Source organism: Gorilla gorilla, chromosome 3 (genome assembly GCF_029281585.2).
Source record: "Gorilla gorilla gorilla isolate KB3781 chromosome 3, NHGRI_mGorGor1-v2.1_pri, whole genome shotgun sequence".
NCBI classification, from domain to species: domain Eukaryota; kingdom Metazoa; phylum Chordata; class Mammalia; order Primates; family Hominidae; genus Gorilla; species Gorilla gorilla.
The window spans coordinates 175578253-175593728 of record NC_073227.2 but is presented as its reverse complement, the minus strand read 5'-3'; the positions used below and the strand labels follow the sequence as shown (position 1 = coordinate 175593728).

At 38.1% G+C, this 15476-nt stretch overlaps 1 pseudogene; it reads right to left on the bottom strand.

The window, feature by feature from the left end:
* Window positions 1–11181: 11181 nt before the first annotated feature.
* Window positions 11182–15476, bottom strand: part of LOC101137340 (methylosome protein WDR77-like) — a 32445-nt pseudogene continuing 28150 nt past the window's right edge.

Sequence of the window (15476 nt, the reverse complement as noted above, 5' to 3'; positions counted from 1 at the left end):
AGAGTAAGTGGCATTGGAGATTACCTTGAAGTGAAGGAGGACAAAGAAGGAAAAGAGATGAGGCATAAAGTGATGAAACCAGGCACAAGAAAGTGCGGTGTGTTCTGGGACAAAGAATGTTCTGCTACTGTCGAATAATGGGGACTAAAGCTGGCTTGTTCTGGGGAAAGCTCATATAAGTATGGATTTTATTCCTCAACTAGTAGGATACCAATACTGGTAATTGAAACTTGGGGGAAATAACTGGAGATACCAGTGCAGCTATTTAAAGCTGTAGCAAGGGCTGCAATCTTGCGGAGATTTTAAAGAGAAGTTTTAAAGTTTCTAATACTGATGCCTCTTTTTGGTAAATACAAGTTTTATAAATCCTGCCCTGGGATCCTGATTCCCCATTAATCAGGAAGATTTGTCAGACTTCACCTTCTATAATTAGAAAACACAGTTATAAGAACAGTCAGTTTTTTAAATTTTCCAAATTAAAAAATTGCACCATGATTTTGAACGAGCACTTCCAATTACATTACCCATCTTGTATGCCATAGGTGGGAGTATAATTGCCACAGCCTTTAGGAATGTAGTTTTCCGGGATTTATTGAAACTTTGAACCTTTTGGCCTACTAAGTTCATTCCTAGGAAACTGCATAATGGGAATAATCTGACAAGTGTACACAAGCAAAGTCATTGCACCTTTGTTCTTTAATACTTAAAACTAGCCCAAATGCCCTGTCAATAAGGGACTGGTTTAATAGATGGTACCATTATGCAATTTGTTTCTAAGTATTCGTTAAGAGAGTGAGGGATGTCTGGATTATTAGGGCAAGATTTCTAAACTTTTGGGTAAAAAAAAAGTTGTGCAAGCATTTTTGTGAACAACTTGATGCTCTAAAATATGAGTAACACCACATTACTAACAGTGGCTTTGTTAGGAAGCAGAATTATGGAAGAACTTTCATGGGTGGCTTTACATATTTCTATAATGTTTTAATTTTCTATAAGCGTGTATTTCGTAAACTTAAATAAAGAAAAAAGAACACTACACTTGCATTCCTGAGAGATTCTGATATGCCTTCTAACAAGAAAAATCAGAGGTGGATGCTGTTCCATCTCTAAAGGCCAAGAAGAAATTACTAGTACAAGGAGATGAGAAAGCCCCTACCGAGCTGTCTGGCAAAGCTTCAACTATTGTGTTCAAGTTAGGTATACGTATCAAATTCTGAAAAGCATTAAAAAAAAATCTGTTTCCCTGCTCCATGCTGCCCTGTATTACAGTGTTCTTGAATCCTCTGTTGCATTAATTCATATACCATAATGTGTGTGTGAACGCTATGAAAGATGCAGAATTTCATGCATGTGCCCTTTTACTTACCTGACAGACATCCAACCAGGGTTAAGCTCAAATCTTTTCCACTGCCCATTCCGTACAGCTTGAGTGTAGTCAAGCTATAAAATGTTACCAAAGAAAAACAGCTCCACTGACTGGACTCATTCTTGGTCTATAACCATATATCTCAAGTGGGCCATCAATAATGACCAAATACACATTTCCATAGTTAATGCCTTCTGCCTGCTGTTACAGAGGATGAGCAATCTGCCTCACAACAATTCCCTCTGTGCAGTTGTTGCCATACACTCTTGCCCACTCAAGGACTTTGCTCCCATGATTAAACTCTTTCTCTCCTGTACCATGAATTTCTTCCCTCTGCCCTAAATGAGTGTCATCAACAAATAGGTTGCAATACTGCTTCTTAGAAAAAAAAACACTAAACCTATTGTTTCCCTCTAGGAATATACCCATTTCTCTACTCTTACAGCCAAACTCTTAGAGTTTTTGATAAACTTATTTCTATTTCCTCACTTTACATTTTTTCAACCAATTGCAAAAAAAAATAATGAAAATGTGTTGAACATTTTTCTTTTGAAAAAAGGAATTGGTAAGTTAATAAGGAAAAATAATAAATACTGATTTTTTTTGGTACAAAGATAAAACTAGATAAGCCAATTAAACAGAAATATAAATAATAGAAACAAAGGGAGGAGGGATGTAATAATTAAAAGAGCTCTGTCCAATTCCATGCCATTCGCCAAACAAAATGATTAAAGAAAAAAATAGCCTATGGCTATTTCAAAAAGATACAGAAAACATAAACAAATTAATTGCCATAAAAAAATGAAGTTGTCAAAGACAGCCACCTCTACCACCACTAACACATACGTCACTAAACCTGAAGAACTTCAGAATTGAATCCTAAAATAATTTAAATGCACTTGAAATTCTTCCTAGGACCTTGATAAAGAAGGAAATCTTTTGTGTGTTATTAAATGTTACTATAACAAAGACACCTAAATCCAATAAAGAACAAATAAATTGTGATTTCATCTCACTTATGGATGCAAATATTATTAGGAAAGTTTAATAAAAGAATCAAGCCACATACCCAAGTGGAGATTATTCTAAGAATGCAAGGATGGTTTACTATTAATATAGCTAATTAAGTTAATTAACTATATTGATAATTAGCTATATTGATTTAGATAAGGTAGAAAATATGAGCATCTTCATAGATGCCAAAGAAGGGTTTCTATACATAGAAAAAAGCATATATGTGTATATATATATATATATTTTTTTTTTTTTTGAGACAGAGTCTTGATCTGTTGCCCAGGCTGGAGTGCAGTGGCACAATCGTGACTCACTGTACCCTCTGCTTCCTGGGTTCCAGCGATTCTCCATATAATTTGAAATTTATTCTTGGCTAAGAAACTTATTAACACAGCAGTAGATAGATACTTTGATTAAATACGGCTCTTCTTTCTTAACTTGGTCAGAGGAAGTTTCTCCTGAAACTTCTTTAGGAGAATTTACAAAGCTGAAAACCAGAATTCTCATGGAGAATTTCTGTCTTTCTTTCATTGAGAATAATTTGTTAGCTAATTAACATATCAAATAGAAATATTGATACCTAAGAGCCATAAATTATAGTTTCATTTTGTAAAAACTGAAGTTTATTGGACTACTCTGCCTTAGAATGGGGGGAATGGGTGTGCTTTCTGCTTGATTTAAAATTGTGACCCTCCTATCTAAATCACATAGTACACCCTAGCTATCGCCTATTTCTGCTCTATTTTTCTCGACTATTATTTTTTATTGTTTGTTTCACCCAGTAGAATGTAAGCTGCAAAATAACAGGTCTATTTTATCACCAATGTGTTGGCTGGTATTGTTTTGTTAGATAACTGAAGTCAGAAATTTTAATAATTAGGAAATTGGAAGAATCACCTTCAGTGATCTGATTTGAATTTTTAAACTTTTGTAACAAAAGCATATTATTGAGTGAATTATTAAACAATGGGATTTCAGAAGTAATTTTAACAAGGTTAATTTGTACATTTATGAATTTAAAATGTAATTAATATTTAACAGCAAACTCATAGATTTGGAAGATACTATGATGTGATTAAGCTGAATTTAGAAAGTGCGAGTTACAATCTCACAGCATTTGTACTGTTCAATTTTTCAAAAAGTAAAATTTTCTTCTTTGAACAAACTGTACCCTCTACTGCTCTTTTTTTTAAGTAGCTTATGGTTAAAAGATAGTGTCAGCTGGGCATGATGGCTTGCGCCTGTAATCCCCACAATTTGGGAGACCAAGGCAGGAGGATTGCTTGGCCCCAGGAGTTCAAGACCAGACTGGGCAACATAGTGAGACCCAGTCTCTACAATTTTTTTTTAAAAAAATTAGCTAAGCATGTTAGCACAAGCCTGTAGTCCCAGCTACTTGAGAGGCGAGGTGGGAGGATCACTGGAGCCTGCGAGGTCGAGGCTTCAGTGAGCCCTGATGGAACCACTGCACTCCAGTGCAGTCAACAACAGAGTGAGACCCTGTCTCACAAACAAAGATAGTGTTTGCATTTCTAAAAAATTTAGCTCTGAAATATACAAATAATATAAGTAAATAGAATATGCATTACATCCTTGCTTAATTTCTGTCTGAAATTCAGAAATTCACATAAGTGAGGATGGTCTGAAGGTCAGTGGTAAAAATGTTTCACCTGTTTGGATACAAAACTGAGATTCCTATAACCTGCACTGAGTTGCTTATACCTCCTGGGGATAAACATATTTTGTCTTGCGGCTTCACCATAAACCAAATTTATTAAAGACAAGGACTGACATGCATTTCAGGTAGTCTTTCTTTATAGCTTTCATTTGTGGTGATAAGTATCAACTGGAAATTTCTGAAAATGAAATTGAAATGACCCACCCCTGAGAAGAGCAATATTTGGTTGGCATCTGTAACATCATACTTAAAAGACAGCCTATGAATTTCTTAAAAACTTTCGGACATTTCAGTTTGTTCATCTTCAGCACCATCCTGATGATTCTGTGATATCATGTGATCTTTTCTTCTGATCAGATGTCTGCACTTCTGGAAGAGGAGAAGGTATAGTTCAGAGCACAATAAAACCCTGGTTTTATTCTTGGCTCTGACACTGATTAATTGTGCAATGCGCTTGTCTACAAGTGACTTCAGTGACTGCATTTTTCTGTTTCTCAGTTTTCTCACTGGTGAAAACGAGTGATAATAGTTCTAGTCCCATCGAGTTGTTGTGCCTATTAAAGAGTAAAGTCATTGCAGGGCCTACCAAATAGTAAACACTCTACGAATATTAGCTATTATTTTGCTGGATATGTTAATTGCCATCATGGTTGGTTACTGCTGCTGAAGTTTTTTATGGTGTCACAGGTTCTTTGCTCTCCTTTCTATCCTGAGCTGCTGAATTAGTTCTAGACTCTAGGACACCTGTCTCTCCCAAGGCCTTTGGTAAAGCAGCTCTTCATGTTTTAGGTGCAAATCAAGATGTCTCTAGACATATCCAGTTTCTGGTGAATGTCATGTTGAGCATTCAAGGAGAAAATAACATAGATGCCTTGGATGGCATATCTATATATTACACATAATTTACTGTATGTTTATTTTTAATATAATTTATATTTTATATAATCTTCATCTTTATATGTAACATAGATAATTGTATTATATATAACACACTTGAAATATTTGGCTTTGTTAATTGCCGCTTACAAATCTTAATGGAACCTTAATTACTTGGTTATTTATCTATATATTTCTTATGAAACAAGGATTAATTTTCCCCACTACCCAGTCCTCCCCCAGATATGTACCTGTGAATTAATTCCACATCAACTCTCTTCAAAGACCCAGCTCTGTTTTTTTTTTGTTTGTTTTGTTTTGTTTTTAGGAGAGGGGCATATGGTAGGGTGAGTTAATTTCCAATAAGCATTCTCCTCTTTCACTTTATTCTTTTTTTTTTTGGCAGGGGTCAGTGGGGAAGGTGTAGGGGATGCATCCACATAAAATGCTACATTTCTCAGACTTTTATTCAGTTATGTGTGGCTATGAAGGCAAGTCCTAGCCAGTGAGATTTAATCAGAAATGTTGTGTGGGACTTTCAGAAAGTTTGTTTAAAGTTGTTGACTCAGCTGGGAGATGTGGGCATTCACCCTTTCTCCTGTCAGGAAAGCAAATGTGATAGCTGGAGCATATAAATGTGACAGCTTGTCCCACCATCTTAGGACAAGAGGTGATCCTGAAAATGGAAGCCAGCATTAGGATAATGTAGCGGGGATACAGAAGCAGCCTGAGGTCATTATGAATACAGTGCTGCTGTTCCAAGTCTACACTGCTCATCTTTAGATATCTATTACATCATAGAGAAATAAACTTCTATCTTCCTTAAGCTACTGTTATTTTGACTTTTCTATTTTATAGGCAGCCACACTGTTTTTTAACAGATCCAGGGGACTTGCTTTTGAGTGCCTCCAGAAGTGGGTACATATCCATGGCAATTCAGATGGGAGCTCATCAAAGTCTCAGGGCAGGAGAGAAGGCGAAGGAATGGTGAGAAGTTGGCTTTTGTTGAATGAGCAACGGTCCATGTATAGGCAACAATGCAAGGAAGGCATTCATAGGAAAGTCACAAGAAGAAACTTGTAGCTTTTCTGCCAGGGGCATGATGATGAGCTCACAGGAATGGCAAGGGACGGTCTGTAGGTGTTGGCTGGGCTTCTTAATGTTTCCAAGGGGTGGAACTGACTCTTGGCTGACTCTTTTTGAAGAGGTTATAAACTCTCTGCTCTGTTCTCCTTGGAGCTTCTCTTTTTGAATCTTAAAACCCTAGTTTCCACTTCAAAAATAATATTAAAATAGTTCCTTTCTCCTTAAATTCCTGCTTTAACAATCTTAATTCTCTCCCAGGCAATGTGATTGCCTCCAGCTGATGAGGGGAAGAGTCAGGAAGTGGAGGAGAGAAAAACACAAGGATTAATATGCAGAATGTTATCTCACTGCAAGTACCTCCACCATGGTGTCTCCTAACACTATGGTAAAATGACTGTTAATATGAAAAAAAACTTTGTTTAAGCAAATCAAATCAGTGTAGTTTCTGTTGATTAAAAAAATACAAAAGAAAAATATCCATCAAACTTCCTAAGAAGTATTGTCCTGTACTGAGCATGCCAAATGTAAGAGAAAATTCTTAAAAGGAGAACCCATAAATATGGATGTTGCCAAAAAGCATGACATTATCATTTAGTAGATTGCTTTATAAATGAAAACACCTATTTGAATAAAAAGTCTTGGCTGTCTACCATCCTCTTGGAAGCTGTTTGCAACGACAATTGCAATTAATAATAATTATATTATTAATTAATAATAATTGCTTCCAATACCTTTGGTGGCATTAGAAGGTACTGTTTTCCTTAGGAATTAATTGTAGGATTTTTCATTTCATTCTCACAAGGTGTGAAGGTGGAGACGTATTACAGTAAATCATTTACATTGGAGTGTGGCCAAGAGAGGGAATGTTGCAAGAGCAAAATACGATGAATGTCCATGAGAGAGTGGGAGGCCATAGTAGCTACAGGGAAGTAGGATGGAGCCAAAATAATCTCACTATGACTGGGACTATTAGTGAGGAATAAGAAACAAGACTCACTGAGCGAGCCTGTGACTAAATGAAAGTACCAGAGTCCACTTTCACTGGGGTCAGAATGTTAGCTCTTCCTTGTCCTCTGCTGGTGTTTGAAAAATTTGATATCCAACTATTATTAACATAGGTTAAAAATACTGAGAGAAATAGCTAAGGGATGATCCCCAGATACAATGAAAGTAACTCTGTTTTCTTTATTTCTGGGTCCTAGTTATGGCAGGTTATCTCCTATCTTACTTTAATAAGATATTAGAACTTTGCATGATTCATTCACTCATTCAACAAACACTTATTGACATGTCACCCTTCCCTCCTTCCAGCACAGAGGCAGGTTTTTCTCTGTTTTTATTTCTCTTAGTTATTTCAGTTGGGAAACCTGTGTAACTGTATACAAAACGTATATATATGCACACATTTATTTAAAATTATTGCTGAATTTTGAAAAATCATTTATGAAAAATTATGACATAACATATATTATTATTCTAGTATACATGAATTATAATGTGGGCCAAACAAGTCATTCTTGATTTTCAGATGTGCCATAGTTTTAGTTTTACATTTTATTACTTTGTAACATTACAGATCTTGCCAGTTCATTTAATCAAACTTTATTAAATTGTGTAACTGTAAATGGAACTTTCTAAGTATAAGTCTATTCTAGCTAGCAAAAAGTATTTTATCAAGTATAGTAACAGAAGAGTGAGATACATAGGTTAGAAGTCCGTATCTATGAAAAAAATTCTTCTAAGACTTGACATAATTATAACCTTATATTGGACTGTAAACTTAAACTTGGATGTATATATTGTCATTTACATAGTGTCATATATTCACACTAACTTGCTTGTCTGTGAACGATTAGAATGCTGAACTTTCACATTTAGACTGTTTTAAAATTGTCCACTACTGAGACTTAAATCAATTATTGATAATAAAACTGCGTTATTGATTAATATGTATAAAGGACAGCTAACGTGTTAGTATTACCCTATCATTTAACTTGAACTATGGATGAAAAATGTAAGATATTCCTTTAAGTACTTTCTGTTCAACATCTTTTAAGTGAGACTTGGATTTGAGGGGGTAATAAAACATTTATTCTAGTGTAATGTCACAGATTTGCAGATAGTTCATTTTAAATCTCTGAGGTCTACACTCATTAACACTGACTTATAAAAAAGAAAGAGTTCCATTTACAAGATATTTGGTAAATAAAGAAAAGCATAAATATCACCAGCCACACTGTTCCCTACCCGCCCCCAAGCCCCAGCCACAGGGTGGAAGACATTCATGGACAGAAGCATGCTTTTCAGGGTAAATGTGACTTAGGATTCTTCCTGGATGGTACATACGCCTCATAGTTCCCCATTCCTCCATCCTGGAGAGAGCTGGAGGAGTGGAATGGGGTGTCTTGGAATTCTCCTAACACAATGGGGCAATGTCTTCACAGCATCCCTCCGCATTTGTTGTCATGACTTGCACCTGCAGGGAGCTCACTCCACCAGCTACCGCCCACCTGTGCAGAATCCTCATTTCACTTCCCTTCATCAAAGACCCAGCTGGTGGATGGAGCGCTAACTTCTCCTGGCTTAATTTTGTTTATCTTAAATAAGGAGACAAATTCAATAAACTGGAACATTCTTCTGGTTTGATTGTGTGGACCAATCAAAATGTGGTCTTTGGTATCTTCTGAAATGAAACACACACACTATTTTATTAAAGGCAGAAAAACAAATATAGATGAAAATATCCAAAGTCTGCTACCAACTTTACTTTTTAAAAAATCCTCAGCCCGATTTTATATAACCATAAGCAGAAATTTCAGAAATATTCTCCTCAGAGGACAAAGTGAAAAAAGTTTTTTAATGTTTCTAACCCTCTAATGAGACTTCTTTTCCTTAAACGGTTGGTCTGCCCTGATGTCCTGTCCTGTAACCTGTTTTGTTTGTTTGTTGTTTTTTTACCCTCATCTTTTCTGTGATGATAAATCTGTTCTTTGTTGTCAATGTCCTTGATCTTCCCAGAGCCTGGCAGGTTCCACCCCGCCCTCTCCACAGACCTCCCTCCCCTTGCCTTCAGTTCCCTCATCCTCTTCCTCCTCAAGCTGCTCTATTACCAGTAACACATTTTAAATGTGTGGTTGGCTTTTTATAGACAATGGTTAGATTTAATATGTATGATTTATATTTGAAAAGCAAGCAAGTTGTGGAAAGACTTGGGAATCGAGATTTGTTCTCTTTCTTGGATTGAAATCAATTTTGAAGGGTAGCACATAATACCACATGTAGCCTATGGAACTTTATATCACGCTAGACTTGGTTTAGTACACATGGATCAGGATGCTGCTTTCAAAGGTGACATGCTCAAGATTTTGTTCCCCTTGGGATATTCAGGACAGTATTTAATATTTTTTTTCAATAATTGAGGCCTCTTGTCTGTAATATCTTATACTTTCCAAAGAATTTTCATGTATTTTATTTTTTTTTAATTGTGGTGAAATACACATAGAATTTATCATAACCATTTTTAATTATACACATCAGTAGTGCTGTGTACATTTGCATTGTTGTGCAACCAATCCTGAGAATGCTTTTCATCTGCAAAACTGAAACTCTGCACTAATTAAACAATAAACCCCCATTCCCCTTTCCTCACAGCTCCTGGAAACCACCTGTTTACTTTCTGTCTTTATGAATTTGATTACTCTAGGTTCCTCATATGAGTGGAATTGCATTTATCTTTTTACAGCTAGCCTATTTCGCTCAGCATGGTGTCCTCAAGGTTCAACCATGTTGTAGCCCATGTCAGAATTTCCTTTCCTTTTAAGGCTGAATAATATTCCATTTTATGTATATACCACATTTTATTCATCCACTCATGTGTCAATAGACACTCGGGGAGCTTCCACCTTTTGACCGTTGTGAATAATGCTGCTCTAAACATGGGTATACAAATATCTCTTTGAGATCTTACTTTCATTTTTTTGGATGTGTATCCAGAAATTGAATTGCCGGATCACATGGTAATTGTATTTTTCATTTTTTTGAGGAATTGTCATATTGTTTTCCATAATGGCTGCACCATTTTTGATTCCCATCAACAGTGCACAAGGGTTCCAATTTTTCCACATCCTCACCAACATTTACTTTGTTTTGTTGTTTTTCAAAAAAGGCAGGCTTACAAGATGCCTAAACTGTTTATTTCACCAGCCAGTATTTCTGATTTTCTTCCTGAGGCTGAATTTTAAAACTTTAGAAGTCTACACATACTGCATTTAGACTTTCTATATGCAGAGAAAGGGCTGAGAGCAGAAGAGGTCAGGCCTCAGGCTGGTTTTGGGTGGGAAAAGTGGCAAAGATTTCTCTGTAACAGTCTGTGTCAGTTTTCTAACAATTGAAATGCCTTTAAGCTCTCCATCATCCACAAAATTTCCTCTAGGGCATCTATGACAGAAAAACACTCCTCTTTCATATACACAACACCAGCAGGGAGCAGAGGGAAGGGAGTGGGCAGAAAGGAGTGGACATTACACAGGCACAGGCCACATTTTTAATTCATCCAGAAAAAGGATTTCTGATTCAGTTTAATGGCAATGAGTTGTATAAAACTATAACATGTCCTGCCTCTTCCTCAAAACGAGCTGGGCTGAATTTTTGTGATTGGAAGCATTTCCCATAATGGTGAATTAAGCGCTATAAAAAATAAAATCAGTCCCATCTCTATGAGTAGCATAAGAGCTGCTTCCAGGAACCTAGGGATGCCCACATTCCATACCCCACCCAGACATGGTCAATTCCTCAGACAGCTACATGGGAAGAATAAAACCCTTTTGTCAACTTTTTTGGGGAGTGAGGGAGAGGTGGTGTTCGGGGGGATGTGGGATAGATTTTTTTTAAATCCCTCCCCCACCGCCCCACCTCCCCACCAAAACCTACACACACACACTCAGACGCACCTGCATGCCCATTTTTAAGAAAGCTTTTCTTCCCTGTAACTACAGGATCCCAGCATCCAGCCTCCTTCAGGCTGCGAGACGATGCCAATTAATGGCACAGATCTAATGTTTCAACATACTACAGAAGGCTCCTGTGTTATCTCACAAGCTGAGGGAACAGGGGCAAAGAAGTGGACTCTCATGGGGGACTTGCTGTTTGTCTTAAGTCCAATCTACTCAGCAACGCTTTCAGGTCCAGGGGCTGGGAGAGGTTCTGTGGGCACTTGTGGCAGACGACCTGATGGTCCCAGCCCATTGTGGTAAGCAGAAAGTGATTGAGTGGGGATCAAGCAGCATCTCTCGCAAGGTCACAGTGGCCTCGGCTTCTAAACACCTCAGAAAGGCTGGAGTCCAGCACAGCCAGTGAGCCATCTTCGCTGTAAGAGGCCGGGAAGGGAACACGGTGTGAGGAAAACACCAGCCCAATGACACATTGGTCTTGTACAGCTGAGCCAAGGGCACCTCTCCCTCTCTTGGTGTCCACAAGGGAGACTGTCCCATTCCCATCACAAAGATGAAGACTTCACTTTGCTGAGGATGCCAAGCCAGTGAGGTGGGAAGGCAGCCAGAGGCACTGCAGCCCACCTGTGACGTCGGCTTGGTCAGAGAGTATCCCAGAATAAAATTGTACTGTCCTTACTGCAGGAAAGAAACACAGAGTCCTTGCGGGGAGAGGCAGCAGCACAGGTGACCTGACCAGCATGAGATCGGTATGAATTCAGTACCACCTGCAGAGCAAGGTCCCAATCCTTGATGCTGAAGTCTTTGCTGCCGCTGACAGCCGAGAACACTGAGGGTAGACACAGTGTCTCCATGCTCATACTTGCAGAACTTGCTGACGGTAAGTGGCTCGTTCTCATCCACCTCCCACAATTCACCAGCACCTGAATCAGAAGCCGCTATGATACCTCTCTCCTCCCCCCAGTGAGGTCAGCCACTCCATCCTCCATCTGGGCTCCAGCAGAGCAGAAGCCTTCTTTGGGGGTGGCACAGGGGTCCTTAAAAAGGCAGAGGGGACCGGGCGCGGTGGCTCACGCCTATAATCCCAGCACTTTGGGAGGCCGAGAAGGGCGGATCACAAGGTCAGGAGGTCGACACCATCCTGGCTAACACGGTGAAACCCCGTCTCTACTAAAAACACACACAAAAAATTAGCCAGGTGGTGGCAGGCGCCTGTAGTCCCAGCTACTCGGGAGGCTGAGGCAGGAGAATGGCGTGAACCCGGGAGGCGGAGCTTGCAGTGAGCAGATATCGCGCCACTGCACTCCAGCCTGGGCGACAGAGCGAGACTCCGTCTCAAAAAAAAAAAAAAAAAAAAAAAAAAAAGTCAGAGGGAGCCGGCTCAGCAGCGGCCACTGAGACTGGAGGACCCGGAGCAGAAGCCCCCATGGGACCGGTACCGCGCAGCCTCCAACTGCGTTCCAAGCAGGCCAGTGCGTTAGGGGGCGGTAGGGAAGACGGGTTTCCTTCGGCATCTCCAGGGTTCCAACTCCAACCTGGATTCTGCTCCGGTAGCAACTCCCACGTGCTGCACCTCCTGTTTGCTTTTGGTTGTTGTTGTTGTTGTTGTTTTCCCCTTGATAGTAGCCATCCTAATCGGTATGAGATGGTATCTCATGGTTTTAATTTGCATTTCCCTGGTGTTTAGTAGTGCTGAGCATATTTGTATGTGCTTATTGTCCATTTGTATGTCTTCTTTGGAGAAATCTGTATTGAAGTCCTTTGTCCGTTTTTAAATCATGTTGTTTGGTTTTTTTTTAATTGTTAAGTTGTAGGAGCTCTTATCTATTCTGGATATTAAACCCTTACCAGATATATGATTTGCAAATATTTTTTTCCATTCGTTGCCATTTCATTCCGTTTATTGTGTCTTTTGATGCACAAGGATTAATTTTTATGTAGTCCAATTTATCTATTTGTACTTTTGTTGCCTGTGCTTTTGGTGTCAGGTGCAAGAAATCATGGCCAAATCCAGTGTCATGAAGCTTTTCTCCGATGTTGTCTTCTAAGAGTTTTATAGTTTTAGCTCTTCAGTTTAAGTTTTTAATCCATTTTGAGTTAATTTTTGTATATGGTGTTACCTACGGGTCCAACTTTATTCTTTTGCATGTGGATATCTGGTTTTCCCAACACCATTTGTTGAAAAGACTGTCCTTTCCCCATTTACTGGTCTTGGCAGCCTTGTTGAAAATCGTTTGACCACATATGGATAATTTATTTCTAGGCTTTCTATTCTGTTCCATTGGTCTATATGTCCGTTTATGCCAGTATCACACTATTTTGATTACTATATCTTTGTAATACATTTTGATACTGGGAAGTGTGAAACCTCTGAAGTTGTTCTTTTTAAGATTGTTTTGGCTATTCTGGGTCCCTTGAGATTCCACATGAGTCTTAGGATGGATTTTTTTCTGCTTAAGCAAAAACATTGGGATTTTGATAGGGATTGCATTAAATTTGTAGATCACTTTAGGTAGTATTGACATCAAAGTTCCCATTTTTGGTGATACAGGATCACTCTTGATTTCAGAATTTTTATCCATAGTTGACAAAAAGAGATAAGGAAAACAGCCATATGTAATGAGTTTCCAGAGATGTGAATATCAAAATATCGAAGAACATTCACTCTGTGTCCTCAGTTCAGGAGTCAGGCTTCTGGTTTCCTTTCTAGAACTCATTCATCTTTTTTACCCCAGCCTGCCTTCCTTGTAACAGAACTGGATATGAACATTCCTGTAAGAGCGCTTACCAAATTTTCACTAATTGACAGAAATTCAAAATGTGAAATATTTTAAGTACCCATGCTACTTTTCGTTCCAGAGAAAAATGGCATTTAAGATGATAAGTGGCAAACAACATGCCCACTCTAAATGTAAACTCTGTCCCTTGCTTTCTACAACAGTAGGCCTTTAACTACCCCCAAGGAACTTCACATTTTCCATTTCACATTTGATTTTTATTTTTTCCTTTCAGGTTTGAAAATCTGAATCTCCTTGACAAAGCTAACTTTTAAATATATCATTATGAGAGAGCCTAATTATTTTTTAGAACCTTCATGGTCATTTATTTTTCTTAAGGGCCATTCATTTACCTGTTTCATTCACTTAGATGGAACACCAATCATGATTTTCAAAGTCATTTTGAAATAATGGAAACCCTGCCCAGTCCTTTAAAGGAAAGAGCTTACTTTAATAGATTTTGAGGGGTATCCTAGCAACCAGTCCACAGTGAAATTTATCAATTTCTTAAAGGGAATCTGCACTAAATCCATGAAAAAGACATTTCAATTTTAGTTTCTTAGGTCCATCTTTTCTACATTGTTCCAGGGATTGGACTTGATTGGATATCTTCACTTTTGAGACTTCATTTAATGACCATTAAAAACATAGTTGATGTTCTTGCACTCAGCGTAGCTCCTTTCATGGCATTGGACTCTACCTGAAAATAGAAAGATGGGTACATAGAGAAATATTTCTAAGTTGTATAAGCAGCCCAAAACTTAGTGTGAAAATCGAATATATATTTGTGCTTTTTGTTCTTATTTCTGTACATGCAAAAATACAAGGCAAAATCTTCTTGATCCCAAGAAAAGCCAGGGCTTGGAAAGCATATTCATTCATGCCAATCTTGGCTTTCCTGGGTGCTGTGAATGAGAGAAGATTTATTTGGTCGTGCTTTCAGATATTAGTTGTTTCCAAGTTGCGAATCTTTTTTTTAATTCTGAACCCAAATCAAAATAAAAATTTTCCCCAGATATGTAGACAAGTCAAGCATGAAATAGCATAAATGGAGTACACATTCTGCAAGTAGGATTTAAAATTGAGAAGGCTATTAAAATTAAATAGCATTAACAATTCAACTCTAGATAACCCGGGAATAAAGCCTGCATAGGAAATTCATATGGGTGAGCGAGACTTATTCTCAGTCTTTTTGCTATCTTGAAAAGCAAAATGAAATTGTTCTGTGCATTGGTCTTTGGAATTTAGAATTCATGCAATGTTTACAATACATTCATTTAGTGTTTGGCTAGATAGAAGTGGACATTTGTTTAAGGACATGCAGGTATAAAAAGTATACACTTGTTTTAATTAGTACTATGATAATTTAATTATAGGGAGAGAATTTTCATAATTCAGCTGGCTGACTAATGTTTCCTTGATATGTGCTGGTGAACAAATGAATAAGCATTTAGTAGCTCATATTTACACTGATAGCCTATTTCTGGCACAATACCCATTAACAGAGTTTGAATTTATATAGAATATTTTTCCTTTTAAAATATTAGCTACTTGGCCAGGTGCGGTGGCTCACACCTGTAATCCCAGTACTCTGGGTGGCCGAGGCAGGTGGATCATTTGAGGTCAGGAGTTTGAGACCAGCCTGACTAACATGGTGAAACCCCATCTCTACTAAAAATGCAAAAAAAAAAAATTACCTGGGCATAGTTGCTCATGCCTGTAGTCCCAGC